Raw genomic sequence first — 14,649 nt, 5'->3', positions numbered from 1 at the left:
TAGCACTGCAATATTCTGGTTATTTAGCCTTGATGGGTTTTTGGTGCTGAACACGTAACTCAATACTGCAAGCACAGCCCTAACCAATAACACTCAGCAGCAAAGCACAAACATGCCCTTGAAGATATGCCCAGATCATATCGAAAAGCAATATAAATCCATTTATACTGAAGTGTCCTGTAATATGTAATTATTACTTGAATATCCAAGACATTGAGGCCGAAGTGTGAAAGTTCTCTTAGTGTTGCAGTTTGGGTGTTGGTTGAGGAGAGTATTTGTAGGATCCTTAAAGAAGGCACAAGGACACTGGAGCTGGTGTTCACCCTGCACGTTGCCTCTTTGCTGACCTGGACACAGGGTTGGGTCAGGCCCATTGCGTCTTTCAGGTTTGCTCTCCCTTATGGAAGGGGCAAGAACCATTTTCTCCACAGCTTTTATCACTTTATTTCTCTGCATAAAAAAATATTTAAAAGAACTGGTGTCTTTTTTTAATTGTTATTTAGTTATTTTAAAACCAATAAGTTTCAGTGAGCCCCAGGTGAGCTGACAGTTTTTGTAGCAAGATGGTCCTTTGCTTCTTTTTTTTCCAACCTACTCTGAAGGTCCTTTATATAGTCTTGATAGGTGTAGTTAGAGAATTAGGCTTTCCAAAGAATTAAAAGCCTGCCTGTAATGTCCTTTTACTGTTTTCCCTGGTGTCCCGTAATGTTTTGTTTTAAAATGCTGAATTCCATGTCTAGGAAGTGGTGGTGTTAGGTTTGGTGTGCAATAGTGAAGGTGAAAAGACAGTGCATAAAGGACCAAAAGTACCAGAACTGCTGCCAAAAGGTGCCAGCCAGCCACGGGCCTGTTGCTGTAATCTCGGTGCTTTCTGTGAATTAAACTTCTTCAGCCACTGGAGGAGGAATGGGGCATTTTGGGGAGAGGGAGGGGGGAGACAGGTAACAGGTCACAGCTGGGGACAGGCTCGGTCGTTGTTGGCACGTCCTGAGGAACTGCCACGTGAAATGATGGCATGTCTGTGCCTGGGAATGTTACAGAGGTGCTGGTTTCCTTTTTGAGTAGAGGAGGGAAAGAAACGGCTGGGGTTTTCATCCCTAGGAGATTCCTTTGTGCTCCTGAGATTTCTCTTTAAAGCCTTTTTAAATCCTCTTTAAGGAGAATCAGAATGTCTCTGGCCTACCAAGGATTTGAGTTTAAAAGTTTTTGTTTTGAAGACCTTTTACTACCAAATGCTGAATGTAACTGCCATAAATTTCAGGAAAAAAAGCCACGAACATGATGCTGTTTCCTGTGGGTGAGTCTCTGGTGAGCACAGTGTTGGTTCGTATTGCTTGAAAACGTTCTTGTTCTGGTAAGCCAAATTCTCAGAGAACTGGAGAACTCACTGCCATGGGAATGGGGAGGGGTGAAGAGGGTGGGAGAGGGGGCAGAGCTGTGTGTTGGCATGAGTGAGTCACGGTGTGCTGGGAGAGCTGGAGCAGCAGGAAGGCAGTGGGGACAGAGGGGGAAGGATACTCGTGTGTGGGTACAGCTGGGGACGTGGTTGAGCCTGTACTACTTGAGAATTAACCTCTGCTAAGTTAGTAGTGTGTGTTCTGTACCTTTTAATTGTGCTTTACCTCTATTGAAAAGCTTTGTACTGCCTCTCCTCTTTGGTAAAGCCTTTATAAATCTAAATTAACGAGCTTGCACAATCTTGTATACAGGAACCCCATCTTGTCTCTTAACGTGATTATTAATGTATTATTCTGTAAAAACTGATTAAAAGGAGAGCAGTTTAACCGCCTGGCTTTGACGTTTCTGCCTTGTTCCAGTGCCATCACCAGTTCTGCTGGGGATGGCAGTGCAAGTGTGAGCAGCTTCCCACTAACTCTGTGAGGTTTCCCGTTGGGGATCACTGCTCTGCTCCACCCTCATACCTCTCAGGGAAGGGACAGTGGCAAAAAAGAACCAAAATCCAGTTAAAGGGAAAGGAAGCATTGCTGCATTGACTGCTTAACACAGAGCTCTTCAGATATTATTTTAAATCCTGTGGCTTGGGCTGTTCTAAGAGCTTGAGAGGAAAGAAGTGGCTCTGCCTGTGGCAGGGCCGTGCCCATCCCTCTGCTGCCTGCTGTTTGATGCCTTGATGGGAGTGGTCAAGTCCAAAAGTGTTACGTTTAGCATCTTGTTTGTTAAGAAATGTTAATTTTGCCTGTGAGACAGGAGCATTTTCTCAGCTGTCGTGCACCCAGCCCGGTCCTGGCGCCGGCAGGGGCAGGTGGGCACAGCGGTGGGACCGGGGCGGGGGCGCGGCCGTGGCGCTGCCACGAGCTTGGTCCCCGCAGTGTTATTGACCTTGATTCTCTCTCATTTGCATCCAGCATTTTTCATCCTCTGGAATATGGTGTTTGGGGACCTTTCCATCATTAAGTGGATTTACAGCAATTTCCTTATGTGTTTTCTCCAAGGGATTCTGTTATGAGAGGCACATTAAATCTCCATTAATACCTCATTATCCGACTGATAAGATTACCATGATAATGAGGCAGAAATTCTAATTGTTTCACTTCTTATTGTGCCTTTCATTAAATCACATACCTGGAAGTTGCTGTCGGAGAGGAGAGCTCCAGCCTGCAGAGCTCGAGAGGTGACCTGGTTCTGTGCATCCTGGTCCTGTCCCACAGTGCTCGGGGGATGCTGGGGCATGCTGGCCTTTTCTCCCAGGCTCCTGTGCCTCCTGCCACGGCCTCCCCTCTGTGGCAGTGCCACCAGGAGGGCTTCTGGTGGCCCCAGGGCCTTTGGCAGCCTGCCCTGGGAGCGTGGATTTGGAGAGACCATGTCCCACATGCCCCATGCCCGTGCCCTGGTTGTGTGGAGCCGTTGGCTCCGAGCGCAGGGTGTGCAGCCTCCGCCGGAGCTGTTAGAACCCATCAGGTCAATGATCCATGAACTAAGAAGTCTCTAAGCAGGAGCAATTATTGTCTATCATGTGTCAAAGGCGCCCGTATTGACCCCGATAGATGGAGCCATTATGTCCTGTAGAGGCAGCGATCCATGAACGGAGGGTTCACGGGAGCAGAGGTCTCAACACACCACACCAGCGCCGTCCATCCGTCCTGCCCGGCCCCGCAGGGTGAGGGATGCACAAGGTGAGGGGACAGGGATGGATCTGGGGAGGGGAGCAGTGTGGATGCTGCCAGCTCAGTGTTCTGCTGGAGCAGCCTGGAGCCAGGCCAGGATGGGGGAACAGCCCCACTGGGCCCCAGGGCTCCTCAGGGGCTGTTCTGCATCTGCCCCAGGCCCCGCTCCCCTGGGGTGTGTGCAGGGATTCCGGTGACCAGCACGACCTGAGCTCTGGTCCAGGAACAGAGACACCTCTGTGGGGCCATGTTGGTCACACACTGCTGGTGAGAGCCCCTGCCTGGTCCTGACAGGCAGCCCACAGCCAACCTCGTTAGGAAACACCACAGAGCCCTGCTTGGCACCAGATCCAGCTCTGGATCCCCTAGTTCCTTAAGTGTGGGGGGGGCTGGGGCCATTTCTGCAGACAGTCTGTTCCTCAGGCTCAGTTAACGAGGTAGAGGAGCCCACAGTGGATGGCACCTCTTGGCCTATGGGGCAGGGGGTCCCCAGGACAAGGACTGTGTGAGCCCCTCTTTCAGCACAGCACTGGGGTTGGCCATGGAGCCCCTGGCTCAATGCCCTGAGTGGAGATGGAGCTGGGCCCTGGCCCCTGGCCCCCTGCCCAGGCTTCTGGCATCCAGATCTGCTGCAGAACAGAACGTTATCCTGCACAAGTGGACTCAGACTCCTCCTGTGCCAAGGAGGAGATGTCTCCATAGTAACTGGCACATTTGGAGGGCAGGAGGTGCAAGGGACTGAGACAAAGCCTCTGTGAGAGCTCTGGGCAGACCCCACAGCCCAGGGTACCCTTGGGCACATGGTGCTGCTCGGCCAGGGGCACAGGCTGCTCCAGGCCCCTGTCCCTGCTGCTCCATCAGGAGCCAGGTATGGCCCCCCCAGCAGTGCCCCCGGTGCTGATGGCAGAGCCCCTGTCCCTGTGGTGGCAGGGGTGTCACCGCTGTGGGGAGGGGTGCCTTTTAGCACCAGCCTGCAGAACCAGAGCAGAGGGGGCAGCCATGGTCGTGCCTGGGGCTCTGGGCTGGGGCAGCTGCATGGCAGCACCTGGGCCAGGCAGGTGCAAGGTAGGTGGTGGGTGCCCTGTGGGGAGCGGGTGCCCTGCCCACCACTGCCCACCTCTGCCAGCCCCGCCGGCAGCACCACCACTGAGCCACGGCACCAGCAGAGTCATCGGGCTGGGGTTAATCAACATTCATTCATGTTTCCAAGTGTAAATTGAGCATTTGTTTAATTATGTGTAAGCAGCAATACATTCTGGCCATTATCTAAATCACTATTTTATTTCCTGGATGTGGTTTCATAATGCTGGGTTTGTGCTCCAGCCTCTGCATCATTAACAGAGAAGAGTTAATGAATATAAAAGCGTAAAGGCTAATTACACTTTAATTTACAATCATGGTCTCATTTTGGGACCACATGAAATCTGTTTTGAAAACAATTAAAACAAAAAAAAAAAAACCCAGTGAAGGTCTGGTGAGTGGAAGGGTTTTGGCACAAAGTGAGCAGTGGCCGCCGGGCCCATGGTGCTGTGGCTGCTCGGTGTTAGAAAGGCCAGGGCTGCCCATGGCTCCCAGGAGCCTGGTGGGTCCCTTGTGCTCCCCTGGGCCCTGCAGGGTGATGACCTGGGCTGGCACTGGGACCCCCTGGGGCTGGTGCTGGCGTGGGGACAGTGCCGAGGATGTAAATTGGAGCCCAAGGGGGAGCACAGTTCACCTGAAGGAGACAAAGATTTATTGGGCTGCAGCTGTTGAAAGCAAAATCCAGCGAGAGTGCTGACTCCAGCACTTTGCAGTATTTCCCATTCCCAGCACCCATGGCCGTGCCTCTCTGGAGCAGGTACCAGAGCCTGGCCCTCAGGGGGGACGGTGGCTGAAGGTGAAGCTCGTGGCAGGAGCGGTGATGGGAGTGGGTCGGGCTCTGTCTCTGCTGCTCTGCAGGAGGATCAGGCTGAGCAACAGGGCTTTGGTGACCCCAGGTGTTGGGGCAGCTCCCTGCAGGCTGCAGCAGACAGAGCCCCTGGCTCTGTCCCCACCACCAGTCACCCATGGCAGAGACCATGGCTTCACCCGAGGGTGTCCCTGAGGCTCTGGGGACTGTCACACCACCATGTCCAGGCCTAGGACAGGAGCTGTCCCCACTGCCATGGGGTTGCCCTTCTGGAACCAACTGTGGGTTACAGGTGGGATTTTGGGGCTGAGGTGTTGGCTGGGAGGAGAGTAGGGCTGGGGGAGCAGGACTGGAGCATGGGGCTCATGTGCTGTGATCAGGTGTGTGCACACACGTGTGCTCCCGTGCTTTGTGATGGGTGAATTTCTGTTTGTATTTCCTTTATTCTGATTCCCTCAGAAATGGCATAAGATCTGTGTGCTGAGTGCAGGAGGGAGCAGTGGCCTCGGAGCCAGAGGCTCGTTCCGGCAGAGGAAATAAATCTCCCTGAGAAAACCACTTTGCTCACACAATTCCAATCCCACAGGGCATCGTGGCATCACTCACTTCTTGTTTTATTTAGCTGATAATCTTTTATTTGGCCAGTCAAGCCCTATGGAAGCAGGATGCCTTTACTGGGTGTTGGAGTGGGGGGCTCACAGACCCGGGCACTGGGAGGGTAGTGATGCCCGGGGGTGCATCCTGTGCCAGGGGCTCAGCTCGGACTGTGCCGTGCTGGGACTTGTGTCCTGGGTGGGTCCCCTGAGCTGACACCCTGCAGAAGCACTGAAACCCCTGTGGTTTTGCTTGCCCTGCCCATGGTGGAGGACAGGACATGTCCTTCTGCTGCCAGGTGTCTCTGGAGGTGGCTCAGGGACATCTGCTCAGCAGGATTTGCAGGACTCAGCACTTGTGGTGGACCCACGGGCTCTGTGGGTGCCTCTCCCTCTGATGGATGTGCTGCACTGGGACAGTGGAGGCTCCTTCACCAGCGGGCACCGTCACAGGACCCAACTGCCCTTGCTGGGAATGTGGATGCGGGGGCTCTGCTGTCCCCCTGGGTCTGTGTGGGGTCCACATGCCCAGCAGTGTGGGCACATCTCTGCTCCCATACAGGCACCTGAGAACCCCTCCCCTCCCTGTCCCTCTCCAGGGCTAATGCAGGAGCTGTGCCACAGTGGAAACCTCGCGTGTCCCTCAGACAGGTTTGTCATCCAGCTTGTCACCGAGGCGGGGCCGTGTCAGTAATGAACGTGTCAGTAATGTCCAGGGGCTGAGTGCCTGTGGCTGCTAATTGAAAGCGCTCACAGTTGGGAATTGGGGTGGGTTAGGCACACTCCCTGCACTAACAGGGATTTGCTGTTCAAAATTCCATGGCTGCTGAGGGCAGCAGAGGAGGAACAGCCCCTGTGCCCTGTCCGTGCTGGGAGCAGGCACTGGCACCACGCAGGTCAGACACAGACCTACATCCCCCTAAGAAATGCAGCACCCCAACCTGCAGCTGAGGTGGCGGCTGGGGCTGCTGGGACTGCCAGAGCTGCTGGGGCTGGGGCTGCTGGGGGCTCCAGCTATTTGGGGAGGTGTTGGCTGTGATGTGTTTGTGCCTCATGAGGGGTCAAGGCTCACCCATGACCCTTTGCAGTGGCACCAGTGATCACAGGGCTTGGTGGCAGTAGTGTGCCGAGGTAACTTGTGTGGGGCACCAACACAGCCCTCGTCAGCCCTTGTCAGCATTCCCACCTTCCCACTAATCCTTGTCATCCCAAATCTTATCGGCACTGATTTGATATTTACTTCCAGATTGCGGATGAACATGTTGAACATCATCATCCGATGATGATTCCCCATTGACAACCACTTTTTGAGACCTGTCAGTCAGCCAATTCTTAATCCTTTTAATGTGAGCTCTATTGATATTATATAGAGCTAATTTTTTAATCAAAACGTCATGTGCTATTAAATCAAACGCCGAACAGAAGCCGAAGCGTACCACAGCTTCTCAGTTACTTTTATTAGTTAAACTTCTAAATTAAAGGAATGAAACCAAATTTTTTGACAAGCCCAAATTCCCATCCAACCATGCTCCTGGCACTGGTTGCAGCCCCACTTGCTGTCCCTGGCAGCCGTTCCAGCTCCTCAGCTGCTGCCCGGGCATGGCTGTGGCCAGAGGGGTGAGCGCGGCCGGCGGGGCTGGCACGGGCTGGACGTGCCAGGGAATGGCCGAGTGCTGGGGTGGCCTCGATGCAGAGCTGCTGCTGGGGCGGAGGGGCTGAATCCAGGCCACTTCACAGTTAAAGTCCGGGTGGAGAAATGGGAATTTTTCTCCTGTGTTGGATGCAGCCTCTGACCTGAAAACGTGCCCCAGCCTCCCCGGATGCGGAGCGGGAGCAGCCGTGCAAATGCGATATGACAGCGCAAGACACACCAATATGGTTACCAGCTGTCCGGCCGCCACTGGGCCCTACTGGGTGGGCAGGCGATGCCCCAGTCGCAGATGCATTTCGGGGGGAGGAGGGAGGGCTCGGGCAGGGCCCCTACGTGCAGGCAGGCACACGCTGCCCAGTGCCAGGTCGCTGGGACCGGCACAAGTGCTCGTCAGACCGGGACAAACTCGTGGGGTCCCGCTGCTGTCACCCTGCATGGGGCTTAGGCACAGTTTGGGGCCCTGTGCCACTGTGGCCAGGCTTTGGGGACCCCTGCCCAGAGCCAGGTGAGCCAGGCTGGTGGCAAGCCTCCTGCCCAGAAACCCCCTCCAGCTGCCACCCACGTGGGCTTCTGCTCAGGTCCGTCCGACTCAAGGCAGCTCCCCTGGCTGTGTCCCCTCCAGATCAACCAACCCTTTGTAAATCTAAATTAATAAGGTTGCACAGCTACAGACACAGGAACACGGGCTGTGTCTTGTCTTTGTCGATCAATGCTTTCTATCATCTCATAAAGCTGATTAAAAAGCAGAGCAGTTCATCTCACCAGGTTCCACATCCCAACGTTATAAATTTGATATTCTGGTTAATGATTGTCAGCGCCGGCAGAGGACATGGAAGCTGATCAGTATTTGTAGTTTATAATTAATTATTGGAGTGTTGCTGCAGAGGACACCAAGGAGGGGTTGGGACTGATTACGAATTTATTGTCTCTGTAATGCCAAAGAGCAAGAGAAGGGGAGTTTGTATGTCCAGCATTGCCCATGCCAGAGGGACACAGAGCACCAGTGTGACCTGTCACGGTCACCAGCTCCACATCTGTGTCCCCAGTGTGGCTGGGAGGGTCAACCAAGAGGGTCAGCTGCATTCCATCCCTTTTCTGTTGTCTGTGGGGAAGCTGCAGTGAACAGATGTCTCTGCCCCAGCTCTGGACACAGGGATGTTGGTCCCTCAGGCTAGATGGTGACCTGGTTGTCGATGCCAGCTGCTTGGAGAGCCCATGGATGGATGGATGATGCTGTGCATCCCTGTCTGGCAGCCCTGCCTGGGTCTTGGCCCCTCAACGACTGCGGGCAGGGCTGCGGTGGCTGGTCCTTGGCAGCCGTGTGGCACAGGGAAGAAAATTCCACCAGTGGGTCCCACAGCCACTGCCTGGGCCAGCACGGGGAGTTTGGGGACTTCTTTCTCTAGAAATAAGAAACTTGACCTCAAAGGAGTGTCCTGAGCTGTTTCTCTGGGATAAAATCCTGTAACTTGACCAGATCCCGCATCTCAGACAGCCCCGTGTCCTGGATGGGTGATGTGCTCTGGGGGCTGAGGTGGCCACTGGCCCTCCGGACAGGAGCGGGCATAGGGACAGGGACAGGGACAGGGACAGGGCATGGCGGTGGTCGCGCAGCCCGTGCCGCGCCGGAGGGAGGGCTGCGATCCGCGGCCTCAAGGTGGCACCGTAAGAGTGGGAACGGCGAGGAGGAACAAAGGCGGCTCAGAGCCCCCTACACAGCATCAGAGCCCCCTACACAGCATCAGAACCCCCTGCCCAGCTCAGAGCTCCTTGCCCAGCTCAGAGCCCCCAGCACAGCATCAGATCCCCCTGCCCAGCTCAGAGCCCCCAGCACAGCTCAGAACCCCCAGCACAGCATCAGAGCCCCCTGCCCAGCTCAGAGCCCCCTGCCCAGCTCAGAGCTCCTTGCCCAGCTCAGAGCCCCCAGCACAGCATCAGATCCCCCTGCCCAGCTCAGATCCCCCTGCCCAGCTCAGAGCCCCCAGCACAGCATCAGATCCCCCTGCCCAGCTCAGAGCCCCCAGCACAGCATCAGAGCCCCCAGCAGTGCTCAGAGCAGGAGGGTCACAATGCCACCAGCAAAAATCCCAGCAGTGGTCACGAAAATGGGGTCATGAGGGTGGCAGGGTTGGTGGTCCCGGGGCACCCACAGCCCCCGGTCAGCACGGAGCAGTGGGACCCCCAAGTGTGAGGCTCTGCGGGCTGTGCCGAGTGTCACAGGGGTGTGTCAGTCACAGCTCGGACTGATGTCACAACACCTCGTGTCTGCAGGGACTTTGGGGGTGTATTTTATGTTTCAGTGTGCCAGATGCTCTGCGTGTGGGAAGGTGGATGCCATGTGACGTGGGGCTGGTGCCCACGAGAGATGACAGCATGGACCCACCGAGCCCTTTGGGCTCATACCACCGAGCCAGGTACGATGCCAGGGGTCCTTGCTGCCCCTCCCTTGAGGGGTCCTGTCCCTGAAATGCAGCCCAAACCCACTGCTGGCTGTGGGGTGTCCTCCTGCCCAGTCCCCTCGGCCACGAGCCTCCCGTGCCTGCTGTGAGCCTGTGCCAGCTCCCGGGGGAGCAGGGCCGGGGTGCGGGAGGTGCCCTCCTGCTAATTGGAGTGTGCTGAGGAGGAACCAGCTCAGCTCTACCTGCCTTGACATTAAGACCTAAACTTGCTGTAAAACCAAATGGATACACACACCCACATCCACGAGGCTTTTAGTTCAGGAACAAGTGATTCCATCAAAGCCCAGCACCTAATTTAATAGCAATAATGAAAGGTGTGCGTCACTATTAATTTAAGCACTCCAACATTAGCCTTGCACTTAGAAACCAGCAAGGCAAAGCTATTTACAACTGAATGTACCAGGGCAATAAATTGAAAGGACTGGTCTGACCTGCGGTGGCGGCTTTCTTCATTTATACATAGATATATTTCTATGGATGCATTTATTCCCATCTCTTTAGCAAACCCTCCCTAATTAAGTTGAAGTGGCAGTGGAAGTGTGGCAGTAAGTGTGGAAAGAAGCTGCTAAAAACGTATTTAATTCATTATAAATAATCTTTGATAGCGTGAGGTTGGATAAAGGTTTTCGGTATCAGAGTAGGACACCAAGGAAGGCCAAGGAGATCATCCACACGTGGCAGGAGCATCCATGTCCTGTGGTTTAACATCCTCGCAGTGGGGAAGGGGGAGCAAGGCTGGCACAGGGGGGCTGTGGAGCACTGGTACCAGCAGCAGCAGCAGCTCTGGCTCCAGGAGCACCGTGGTGTGAGGCAGGGGGAGGTCGGTGGGCAGGGGGGCTCTGGCTCCGTGTGGCTGCGTGCTGCGTGTGCCCTCGGGATGATAATGTATGTGAGGAGGAAGGTGTATGTCACCCACATTAAAGGAGTTTAATGTGCTCGGAGTCACAGTATTGTACCCTTGCAGAATACATTATCTGTCACGCTGCCTTTACAGGCTGTCACCTCGCAGAGAGGCTGCAGAGTTCCTGGAAACCATTATCAGCCTCTAATGATATTATCAAAATTGGAGCAGGCACGGTGTGGTGGGGCCGGGGGAGGCACTGCCACTGCTCTGCGTGCCCCGAGAGGTGCCTCCTGTGCCCCACCAGCCCTGGGAGCAGCGGGACGGGGGCTGCAGCTCCACAGACCCCTCTGGAGCCAAGTCCAGTGTCTGAGGCAGTGAAGGGTGCAGTGGTCGTGGGTGTCCCTGAGTGGCCCATGGAGCCACCGCCGGGACTGGGGTTGGGACCTTGGGCAGGGGCACCTGCCCCTGCCCCATAAGGGCTCTGCTCACCTGTGGGGGGGCCCAGCCCATGGGCACCGTCCCCACCATGTCCCACTCCGGGGTGCCCTTCCTGCGGGCCAGCGACCCCGCGGGAGCAGCTGAGCACTGCTCTGCCTTCTCCTTGTCAGGTGGAATTAAAAAAAAAGGCGCCGTCTTTTTTGGAGTGTAATCTTCCGCCTGCGACAAGGAGCCACGCAAACTGATAAATTGCAGATTAAACGAGTGCCACACTCCACTCCAGCCCTGGCTGTTAATTCCCCTGTTGTGCAATTCCCGGCTCTCAGGGCCTGTCAATTCCAGCTAATCGCAGGAGGCACTAAAACACTCTGCCCTGACAGCCCCGGATCGAGGCACCCCTGACTCCCGGCTCAGGTGGATTGCACGCATCACTTATGCACAAATCAGCAATATGCCAGCAGGGAGGAATTATGTCCGATGACAGCCCAGACATGAGGTACATATTGCAGAGCCGGCGAGCCCCAGCCGCCGTGACAGATTGCGGCGCGGGGCTGCGCCTGGTGCGGGAGCAGATCCCGCTGCACCGGCCCGAGCGCACCCGGAGCCACCGGCCCCGCCTGTGCCGCGGCAGGACGGGACGGCACCCCCGCACTGTCCCCAGCCTGTCCCCATCCCCAGCGCTGCCGTGGCCGGGGTTGCCCACAGGGGTGGTGCTGGCACCGTATTGAAGGAACTCCCAGTGCGTGAGGTGGGGAGGGCACGGGGCTGGGAATGTCCCACCTGGGGTGGGGGCCAGCCCTGCTCAGCCCAGCCCGGCTCTGCTGTAACGTTTAGCTTGCCTTAGTCTGTGATCCTGAAAAGCTGAAATTAATGACAGCCTTGCAGTTGCTCATTAATAATTGCTTCATTACTGTACGCAGTTGCAGCCTCCTGACAATAATGGGGTTTGCTGGTGTATTTCTAATTATCTGGCATTCCAGCTCCCTAACAGAGCCCTGGCACTCCCCAGTGAGACCCTCCTCTCCAGCAGGAGCACAGCCCAGCCCGCTCAGCCCCGACGTCTCTGGCAGCCCACGTGCTCCTCCTTCCTTTGCAGCTCCTGGGAAGGGGCTGAACTGCCCTGGTGAAGGCCCAGGCAGGACTTGGGGGCATCCAGATGCACCACTCTTGTGCTGAGCTCTGCCAGGTCCCCGTCACATGCCTGGTGCTCGTGGCCAGGTCGGTTTGGGAGCAATGACATCGAGCGAGGCAGCGGCACTGACCAGGTATGTGCCTGCAGCTGCCGGTGCTTGGCATGGCTGTACCACGGCCATCCCCATGGCTACACCATGGCCATCCCCATGGCCACACCACTGCCATCCCCATGGCCATGGCAGTCCCGGCAGCCCCAGAGCTGCCACTTGTGTACCTCGCAGCCTGGGCGAGCAGAGCCAAGCAGGAGGTGCCAGGAACCTCCGTGGGTGCCTCTGGTGGGGCTGGCTGGGGCAGGGCCGCGGTGCTGCAGGTGGTGGCTGCACTCATGGCAGGAATGCCAGTGCTGTTCATCAGCTCCTTGGAGAAGTTCCCCCGGCAGTGGCAGCAGTGCTGGCATTGGGGGAATTGTGGCTGAGTCCCCACTCTCACAGCACGGAAATGACCACTTGTGCCCCACTCCAGCCCCGCGCCGGCTCGCAGCCCATTATGGCACATGCGGCCCCCACGCTCCCACTTGGGGAGGGGGCTCATTTGTAGTTAAAAATCTATTGTGACTTGTCAGAAAAATGAATAAATGAGCACATTATTTTTTCATTTTGGAGCTCAGCATCTGTTTGTCTAATCAAGAAAGAGAACTGGGAAAGTCAACCAGGGCTGACGCACACATTTTATTTAACTTTTCCTCTGTCAAAGGAGTTTAAATGTGTAATGAACAGGCCATGGTGATTTGAAATATAATCCCATTACTCTGATGAGATTACCCAGGCTGTGAGAGTTCACAAATCATGCTTAGGGTTTTTAGAGTGAACAACACCCTGTTGAGATTTTTTTTTCTCTTTTTGCATTTAAGCAGAGGTGTGTGGGGAGAATAAAACATGACAGTGCTTAACCCTTCGTGCAGCAGAGCAGGGCTGTGCCCAGGGTCAGCCCTCCCCATGCCCCAGCTGCCCATGGTGGCCCTGGGACCTTCCATGGGCACGGCAGCAATGCTGGGGAGCAGCACCCGGCCAGGGCGTGGGGCACAGGGCACAGGGCACAGGGCACAGGGCACCTGGCCCAGCTGGCCGTGTGCCCACTGTGCCCACACATCCCTGTCCTCGTCACTGTCCTTGTCGTGGTGTCACACCAGGGTGGCTGTGCTGGGATGTGATTTAAGGGGCATTAATTTCAGCTGCAGCAGCAGCACCCAGCACCACCCGCCACCACGGCAGCGCATTTCCATGAATTCATGGGCCCATTACAAACATGTCTCCATAAATAACTCCCCCCATTAATCTCAGGGCTGCACCCAGGGCTCTGTGATGGGTTTTGCCTGCTTGTCCCAGCGCCGGGTCCCAGCCCTGTCTGAGGGGCAGCTGCAAAACTGCCGGGATGCACCAGACTCCTGCCAACCCAAACCCAAAGGAGCCTCTGGCTTGAATTGCTCCTGTGGGAGCCCATGGCAAACCCCTGTGGGGCCAGGGAGAGCACCCAGTGCTCTGGCCTTGGGTGCCAGCACATGCCTGGGTGCCCTGTGTGTTTCCTGCTCAAAGGCCACTCTTGTGGTCCCCAATGCTCTGATGAAGCCAAGGAGAAGGAGGGGGATTGTCCCTGCAGACAGGACTCCTCCAACAGCCGGAGCCAGAGAAAATTCAGAAAACCTCTGCTGCCTCCACCAGCTCCCAGTGCACGGCAGGCCAGAGTCATCCTCAGTGCATGAGCTGCATCCACCCTCCTCTGCCAGAGCCCAGGAGCAGGGATGGAGGAACAGCTTGCCTTGCTGACCCAGTTGAATGCCCATCTGACTCAATTACATCTACGACTACCGGGGAAAGACCAGCCCGTGATGGGTCCGTGCTCAGCTGTGCACAGATTGCAGCCATGAGCTCCAATTTAACTCCTTCAGAAACACTGAGGAGCAGAAATGTCTGTTCTGCAGGGGGGCTGCTCAGCTCTTGGAATGCCGGATCTTTCCAGGATTTAAGAAAGGTTTCCTGCATGCCATGTATCCAATTGGATCTGATCTTTGAAAGCAAATTTGCTTTTTAACTGTCAATGGCTCTTTTGGAGCAAATAAACTCATTCTGGGCTCCACTGTTCCCTGCTCCTCACTCAGCCCTTAGAGCAGCCTCCAGCAGCAGCATCTGCCTGTCCGTCCGTCCATCCACCCATCCCTGCCCTGGCTCCCAGAACACCCACACTGGGAACAGCCAGTGGCAGGTGACTGATGAGAGGGTGTGAACACACATGATCTGGGCAAGGGACTGTGCCACAAACGTCACCACAGACAGCAGAGATTGTATTATTTGAATTTTTAGGCTTTACTGAGAGCAAACCTACACATGCTGAATCCCTGCTGATGATAAATACACGTGAGGGGCTGACAGCAGCACTATGGCCATGGAAACAAGAGACTGCTGCAGTTCCTGATATCAAATAGGCAATTTTTCAGCTCAGTTAAAAAGAATTGAAACTGGG

The sequence above is a fragment of the Manacus candei genome, unplaced genomic scaffold, assembly GCF_025592945.1.
Source record: "Manacus candei isolate 608988 ecotype Guabito, Panama unplaced genomic scaffold, ASM2559294v1 h1tg000071l, whole genome shotgun sequence".
Lineage (NCBI taxonomy): Eukaryota > Metazoa > Chordata > Aves > Passeriformes > Pipridae > Manacus > Manacus candei.
The sequence above is the reverse complement of the archived record's forward strand: the minus strand, read 5'-3'. Positions refer to the sequence as shown.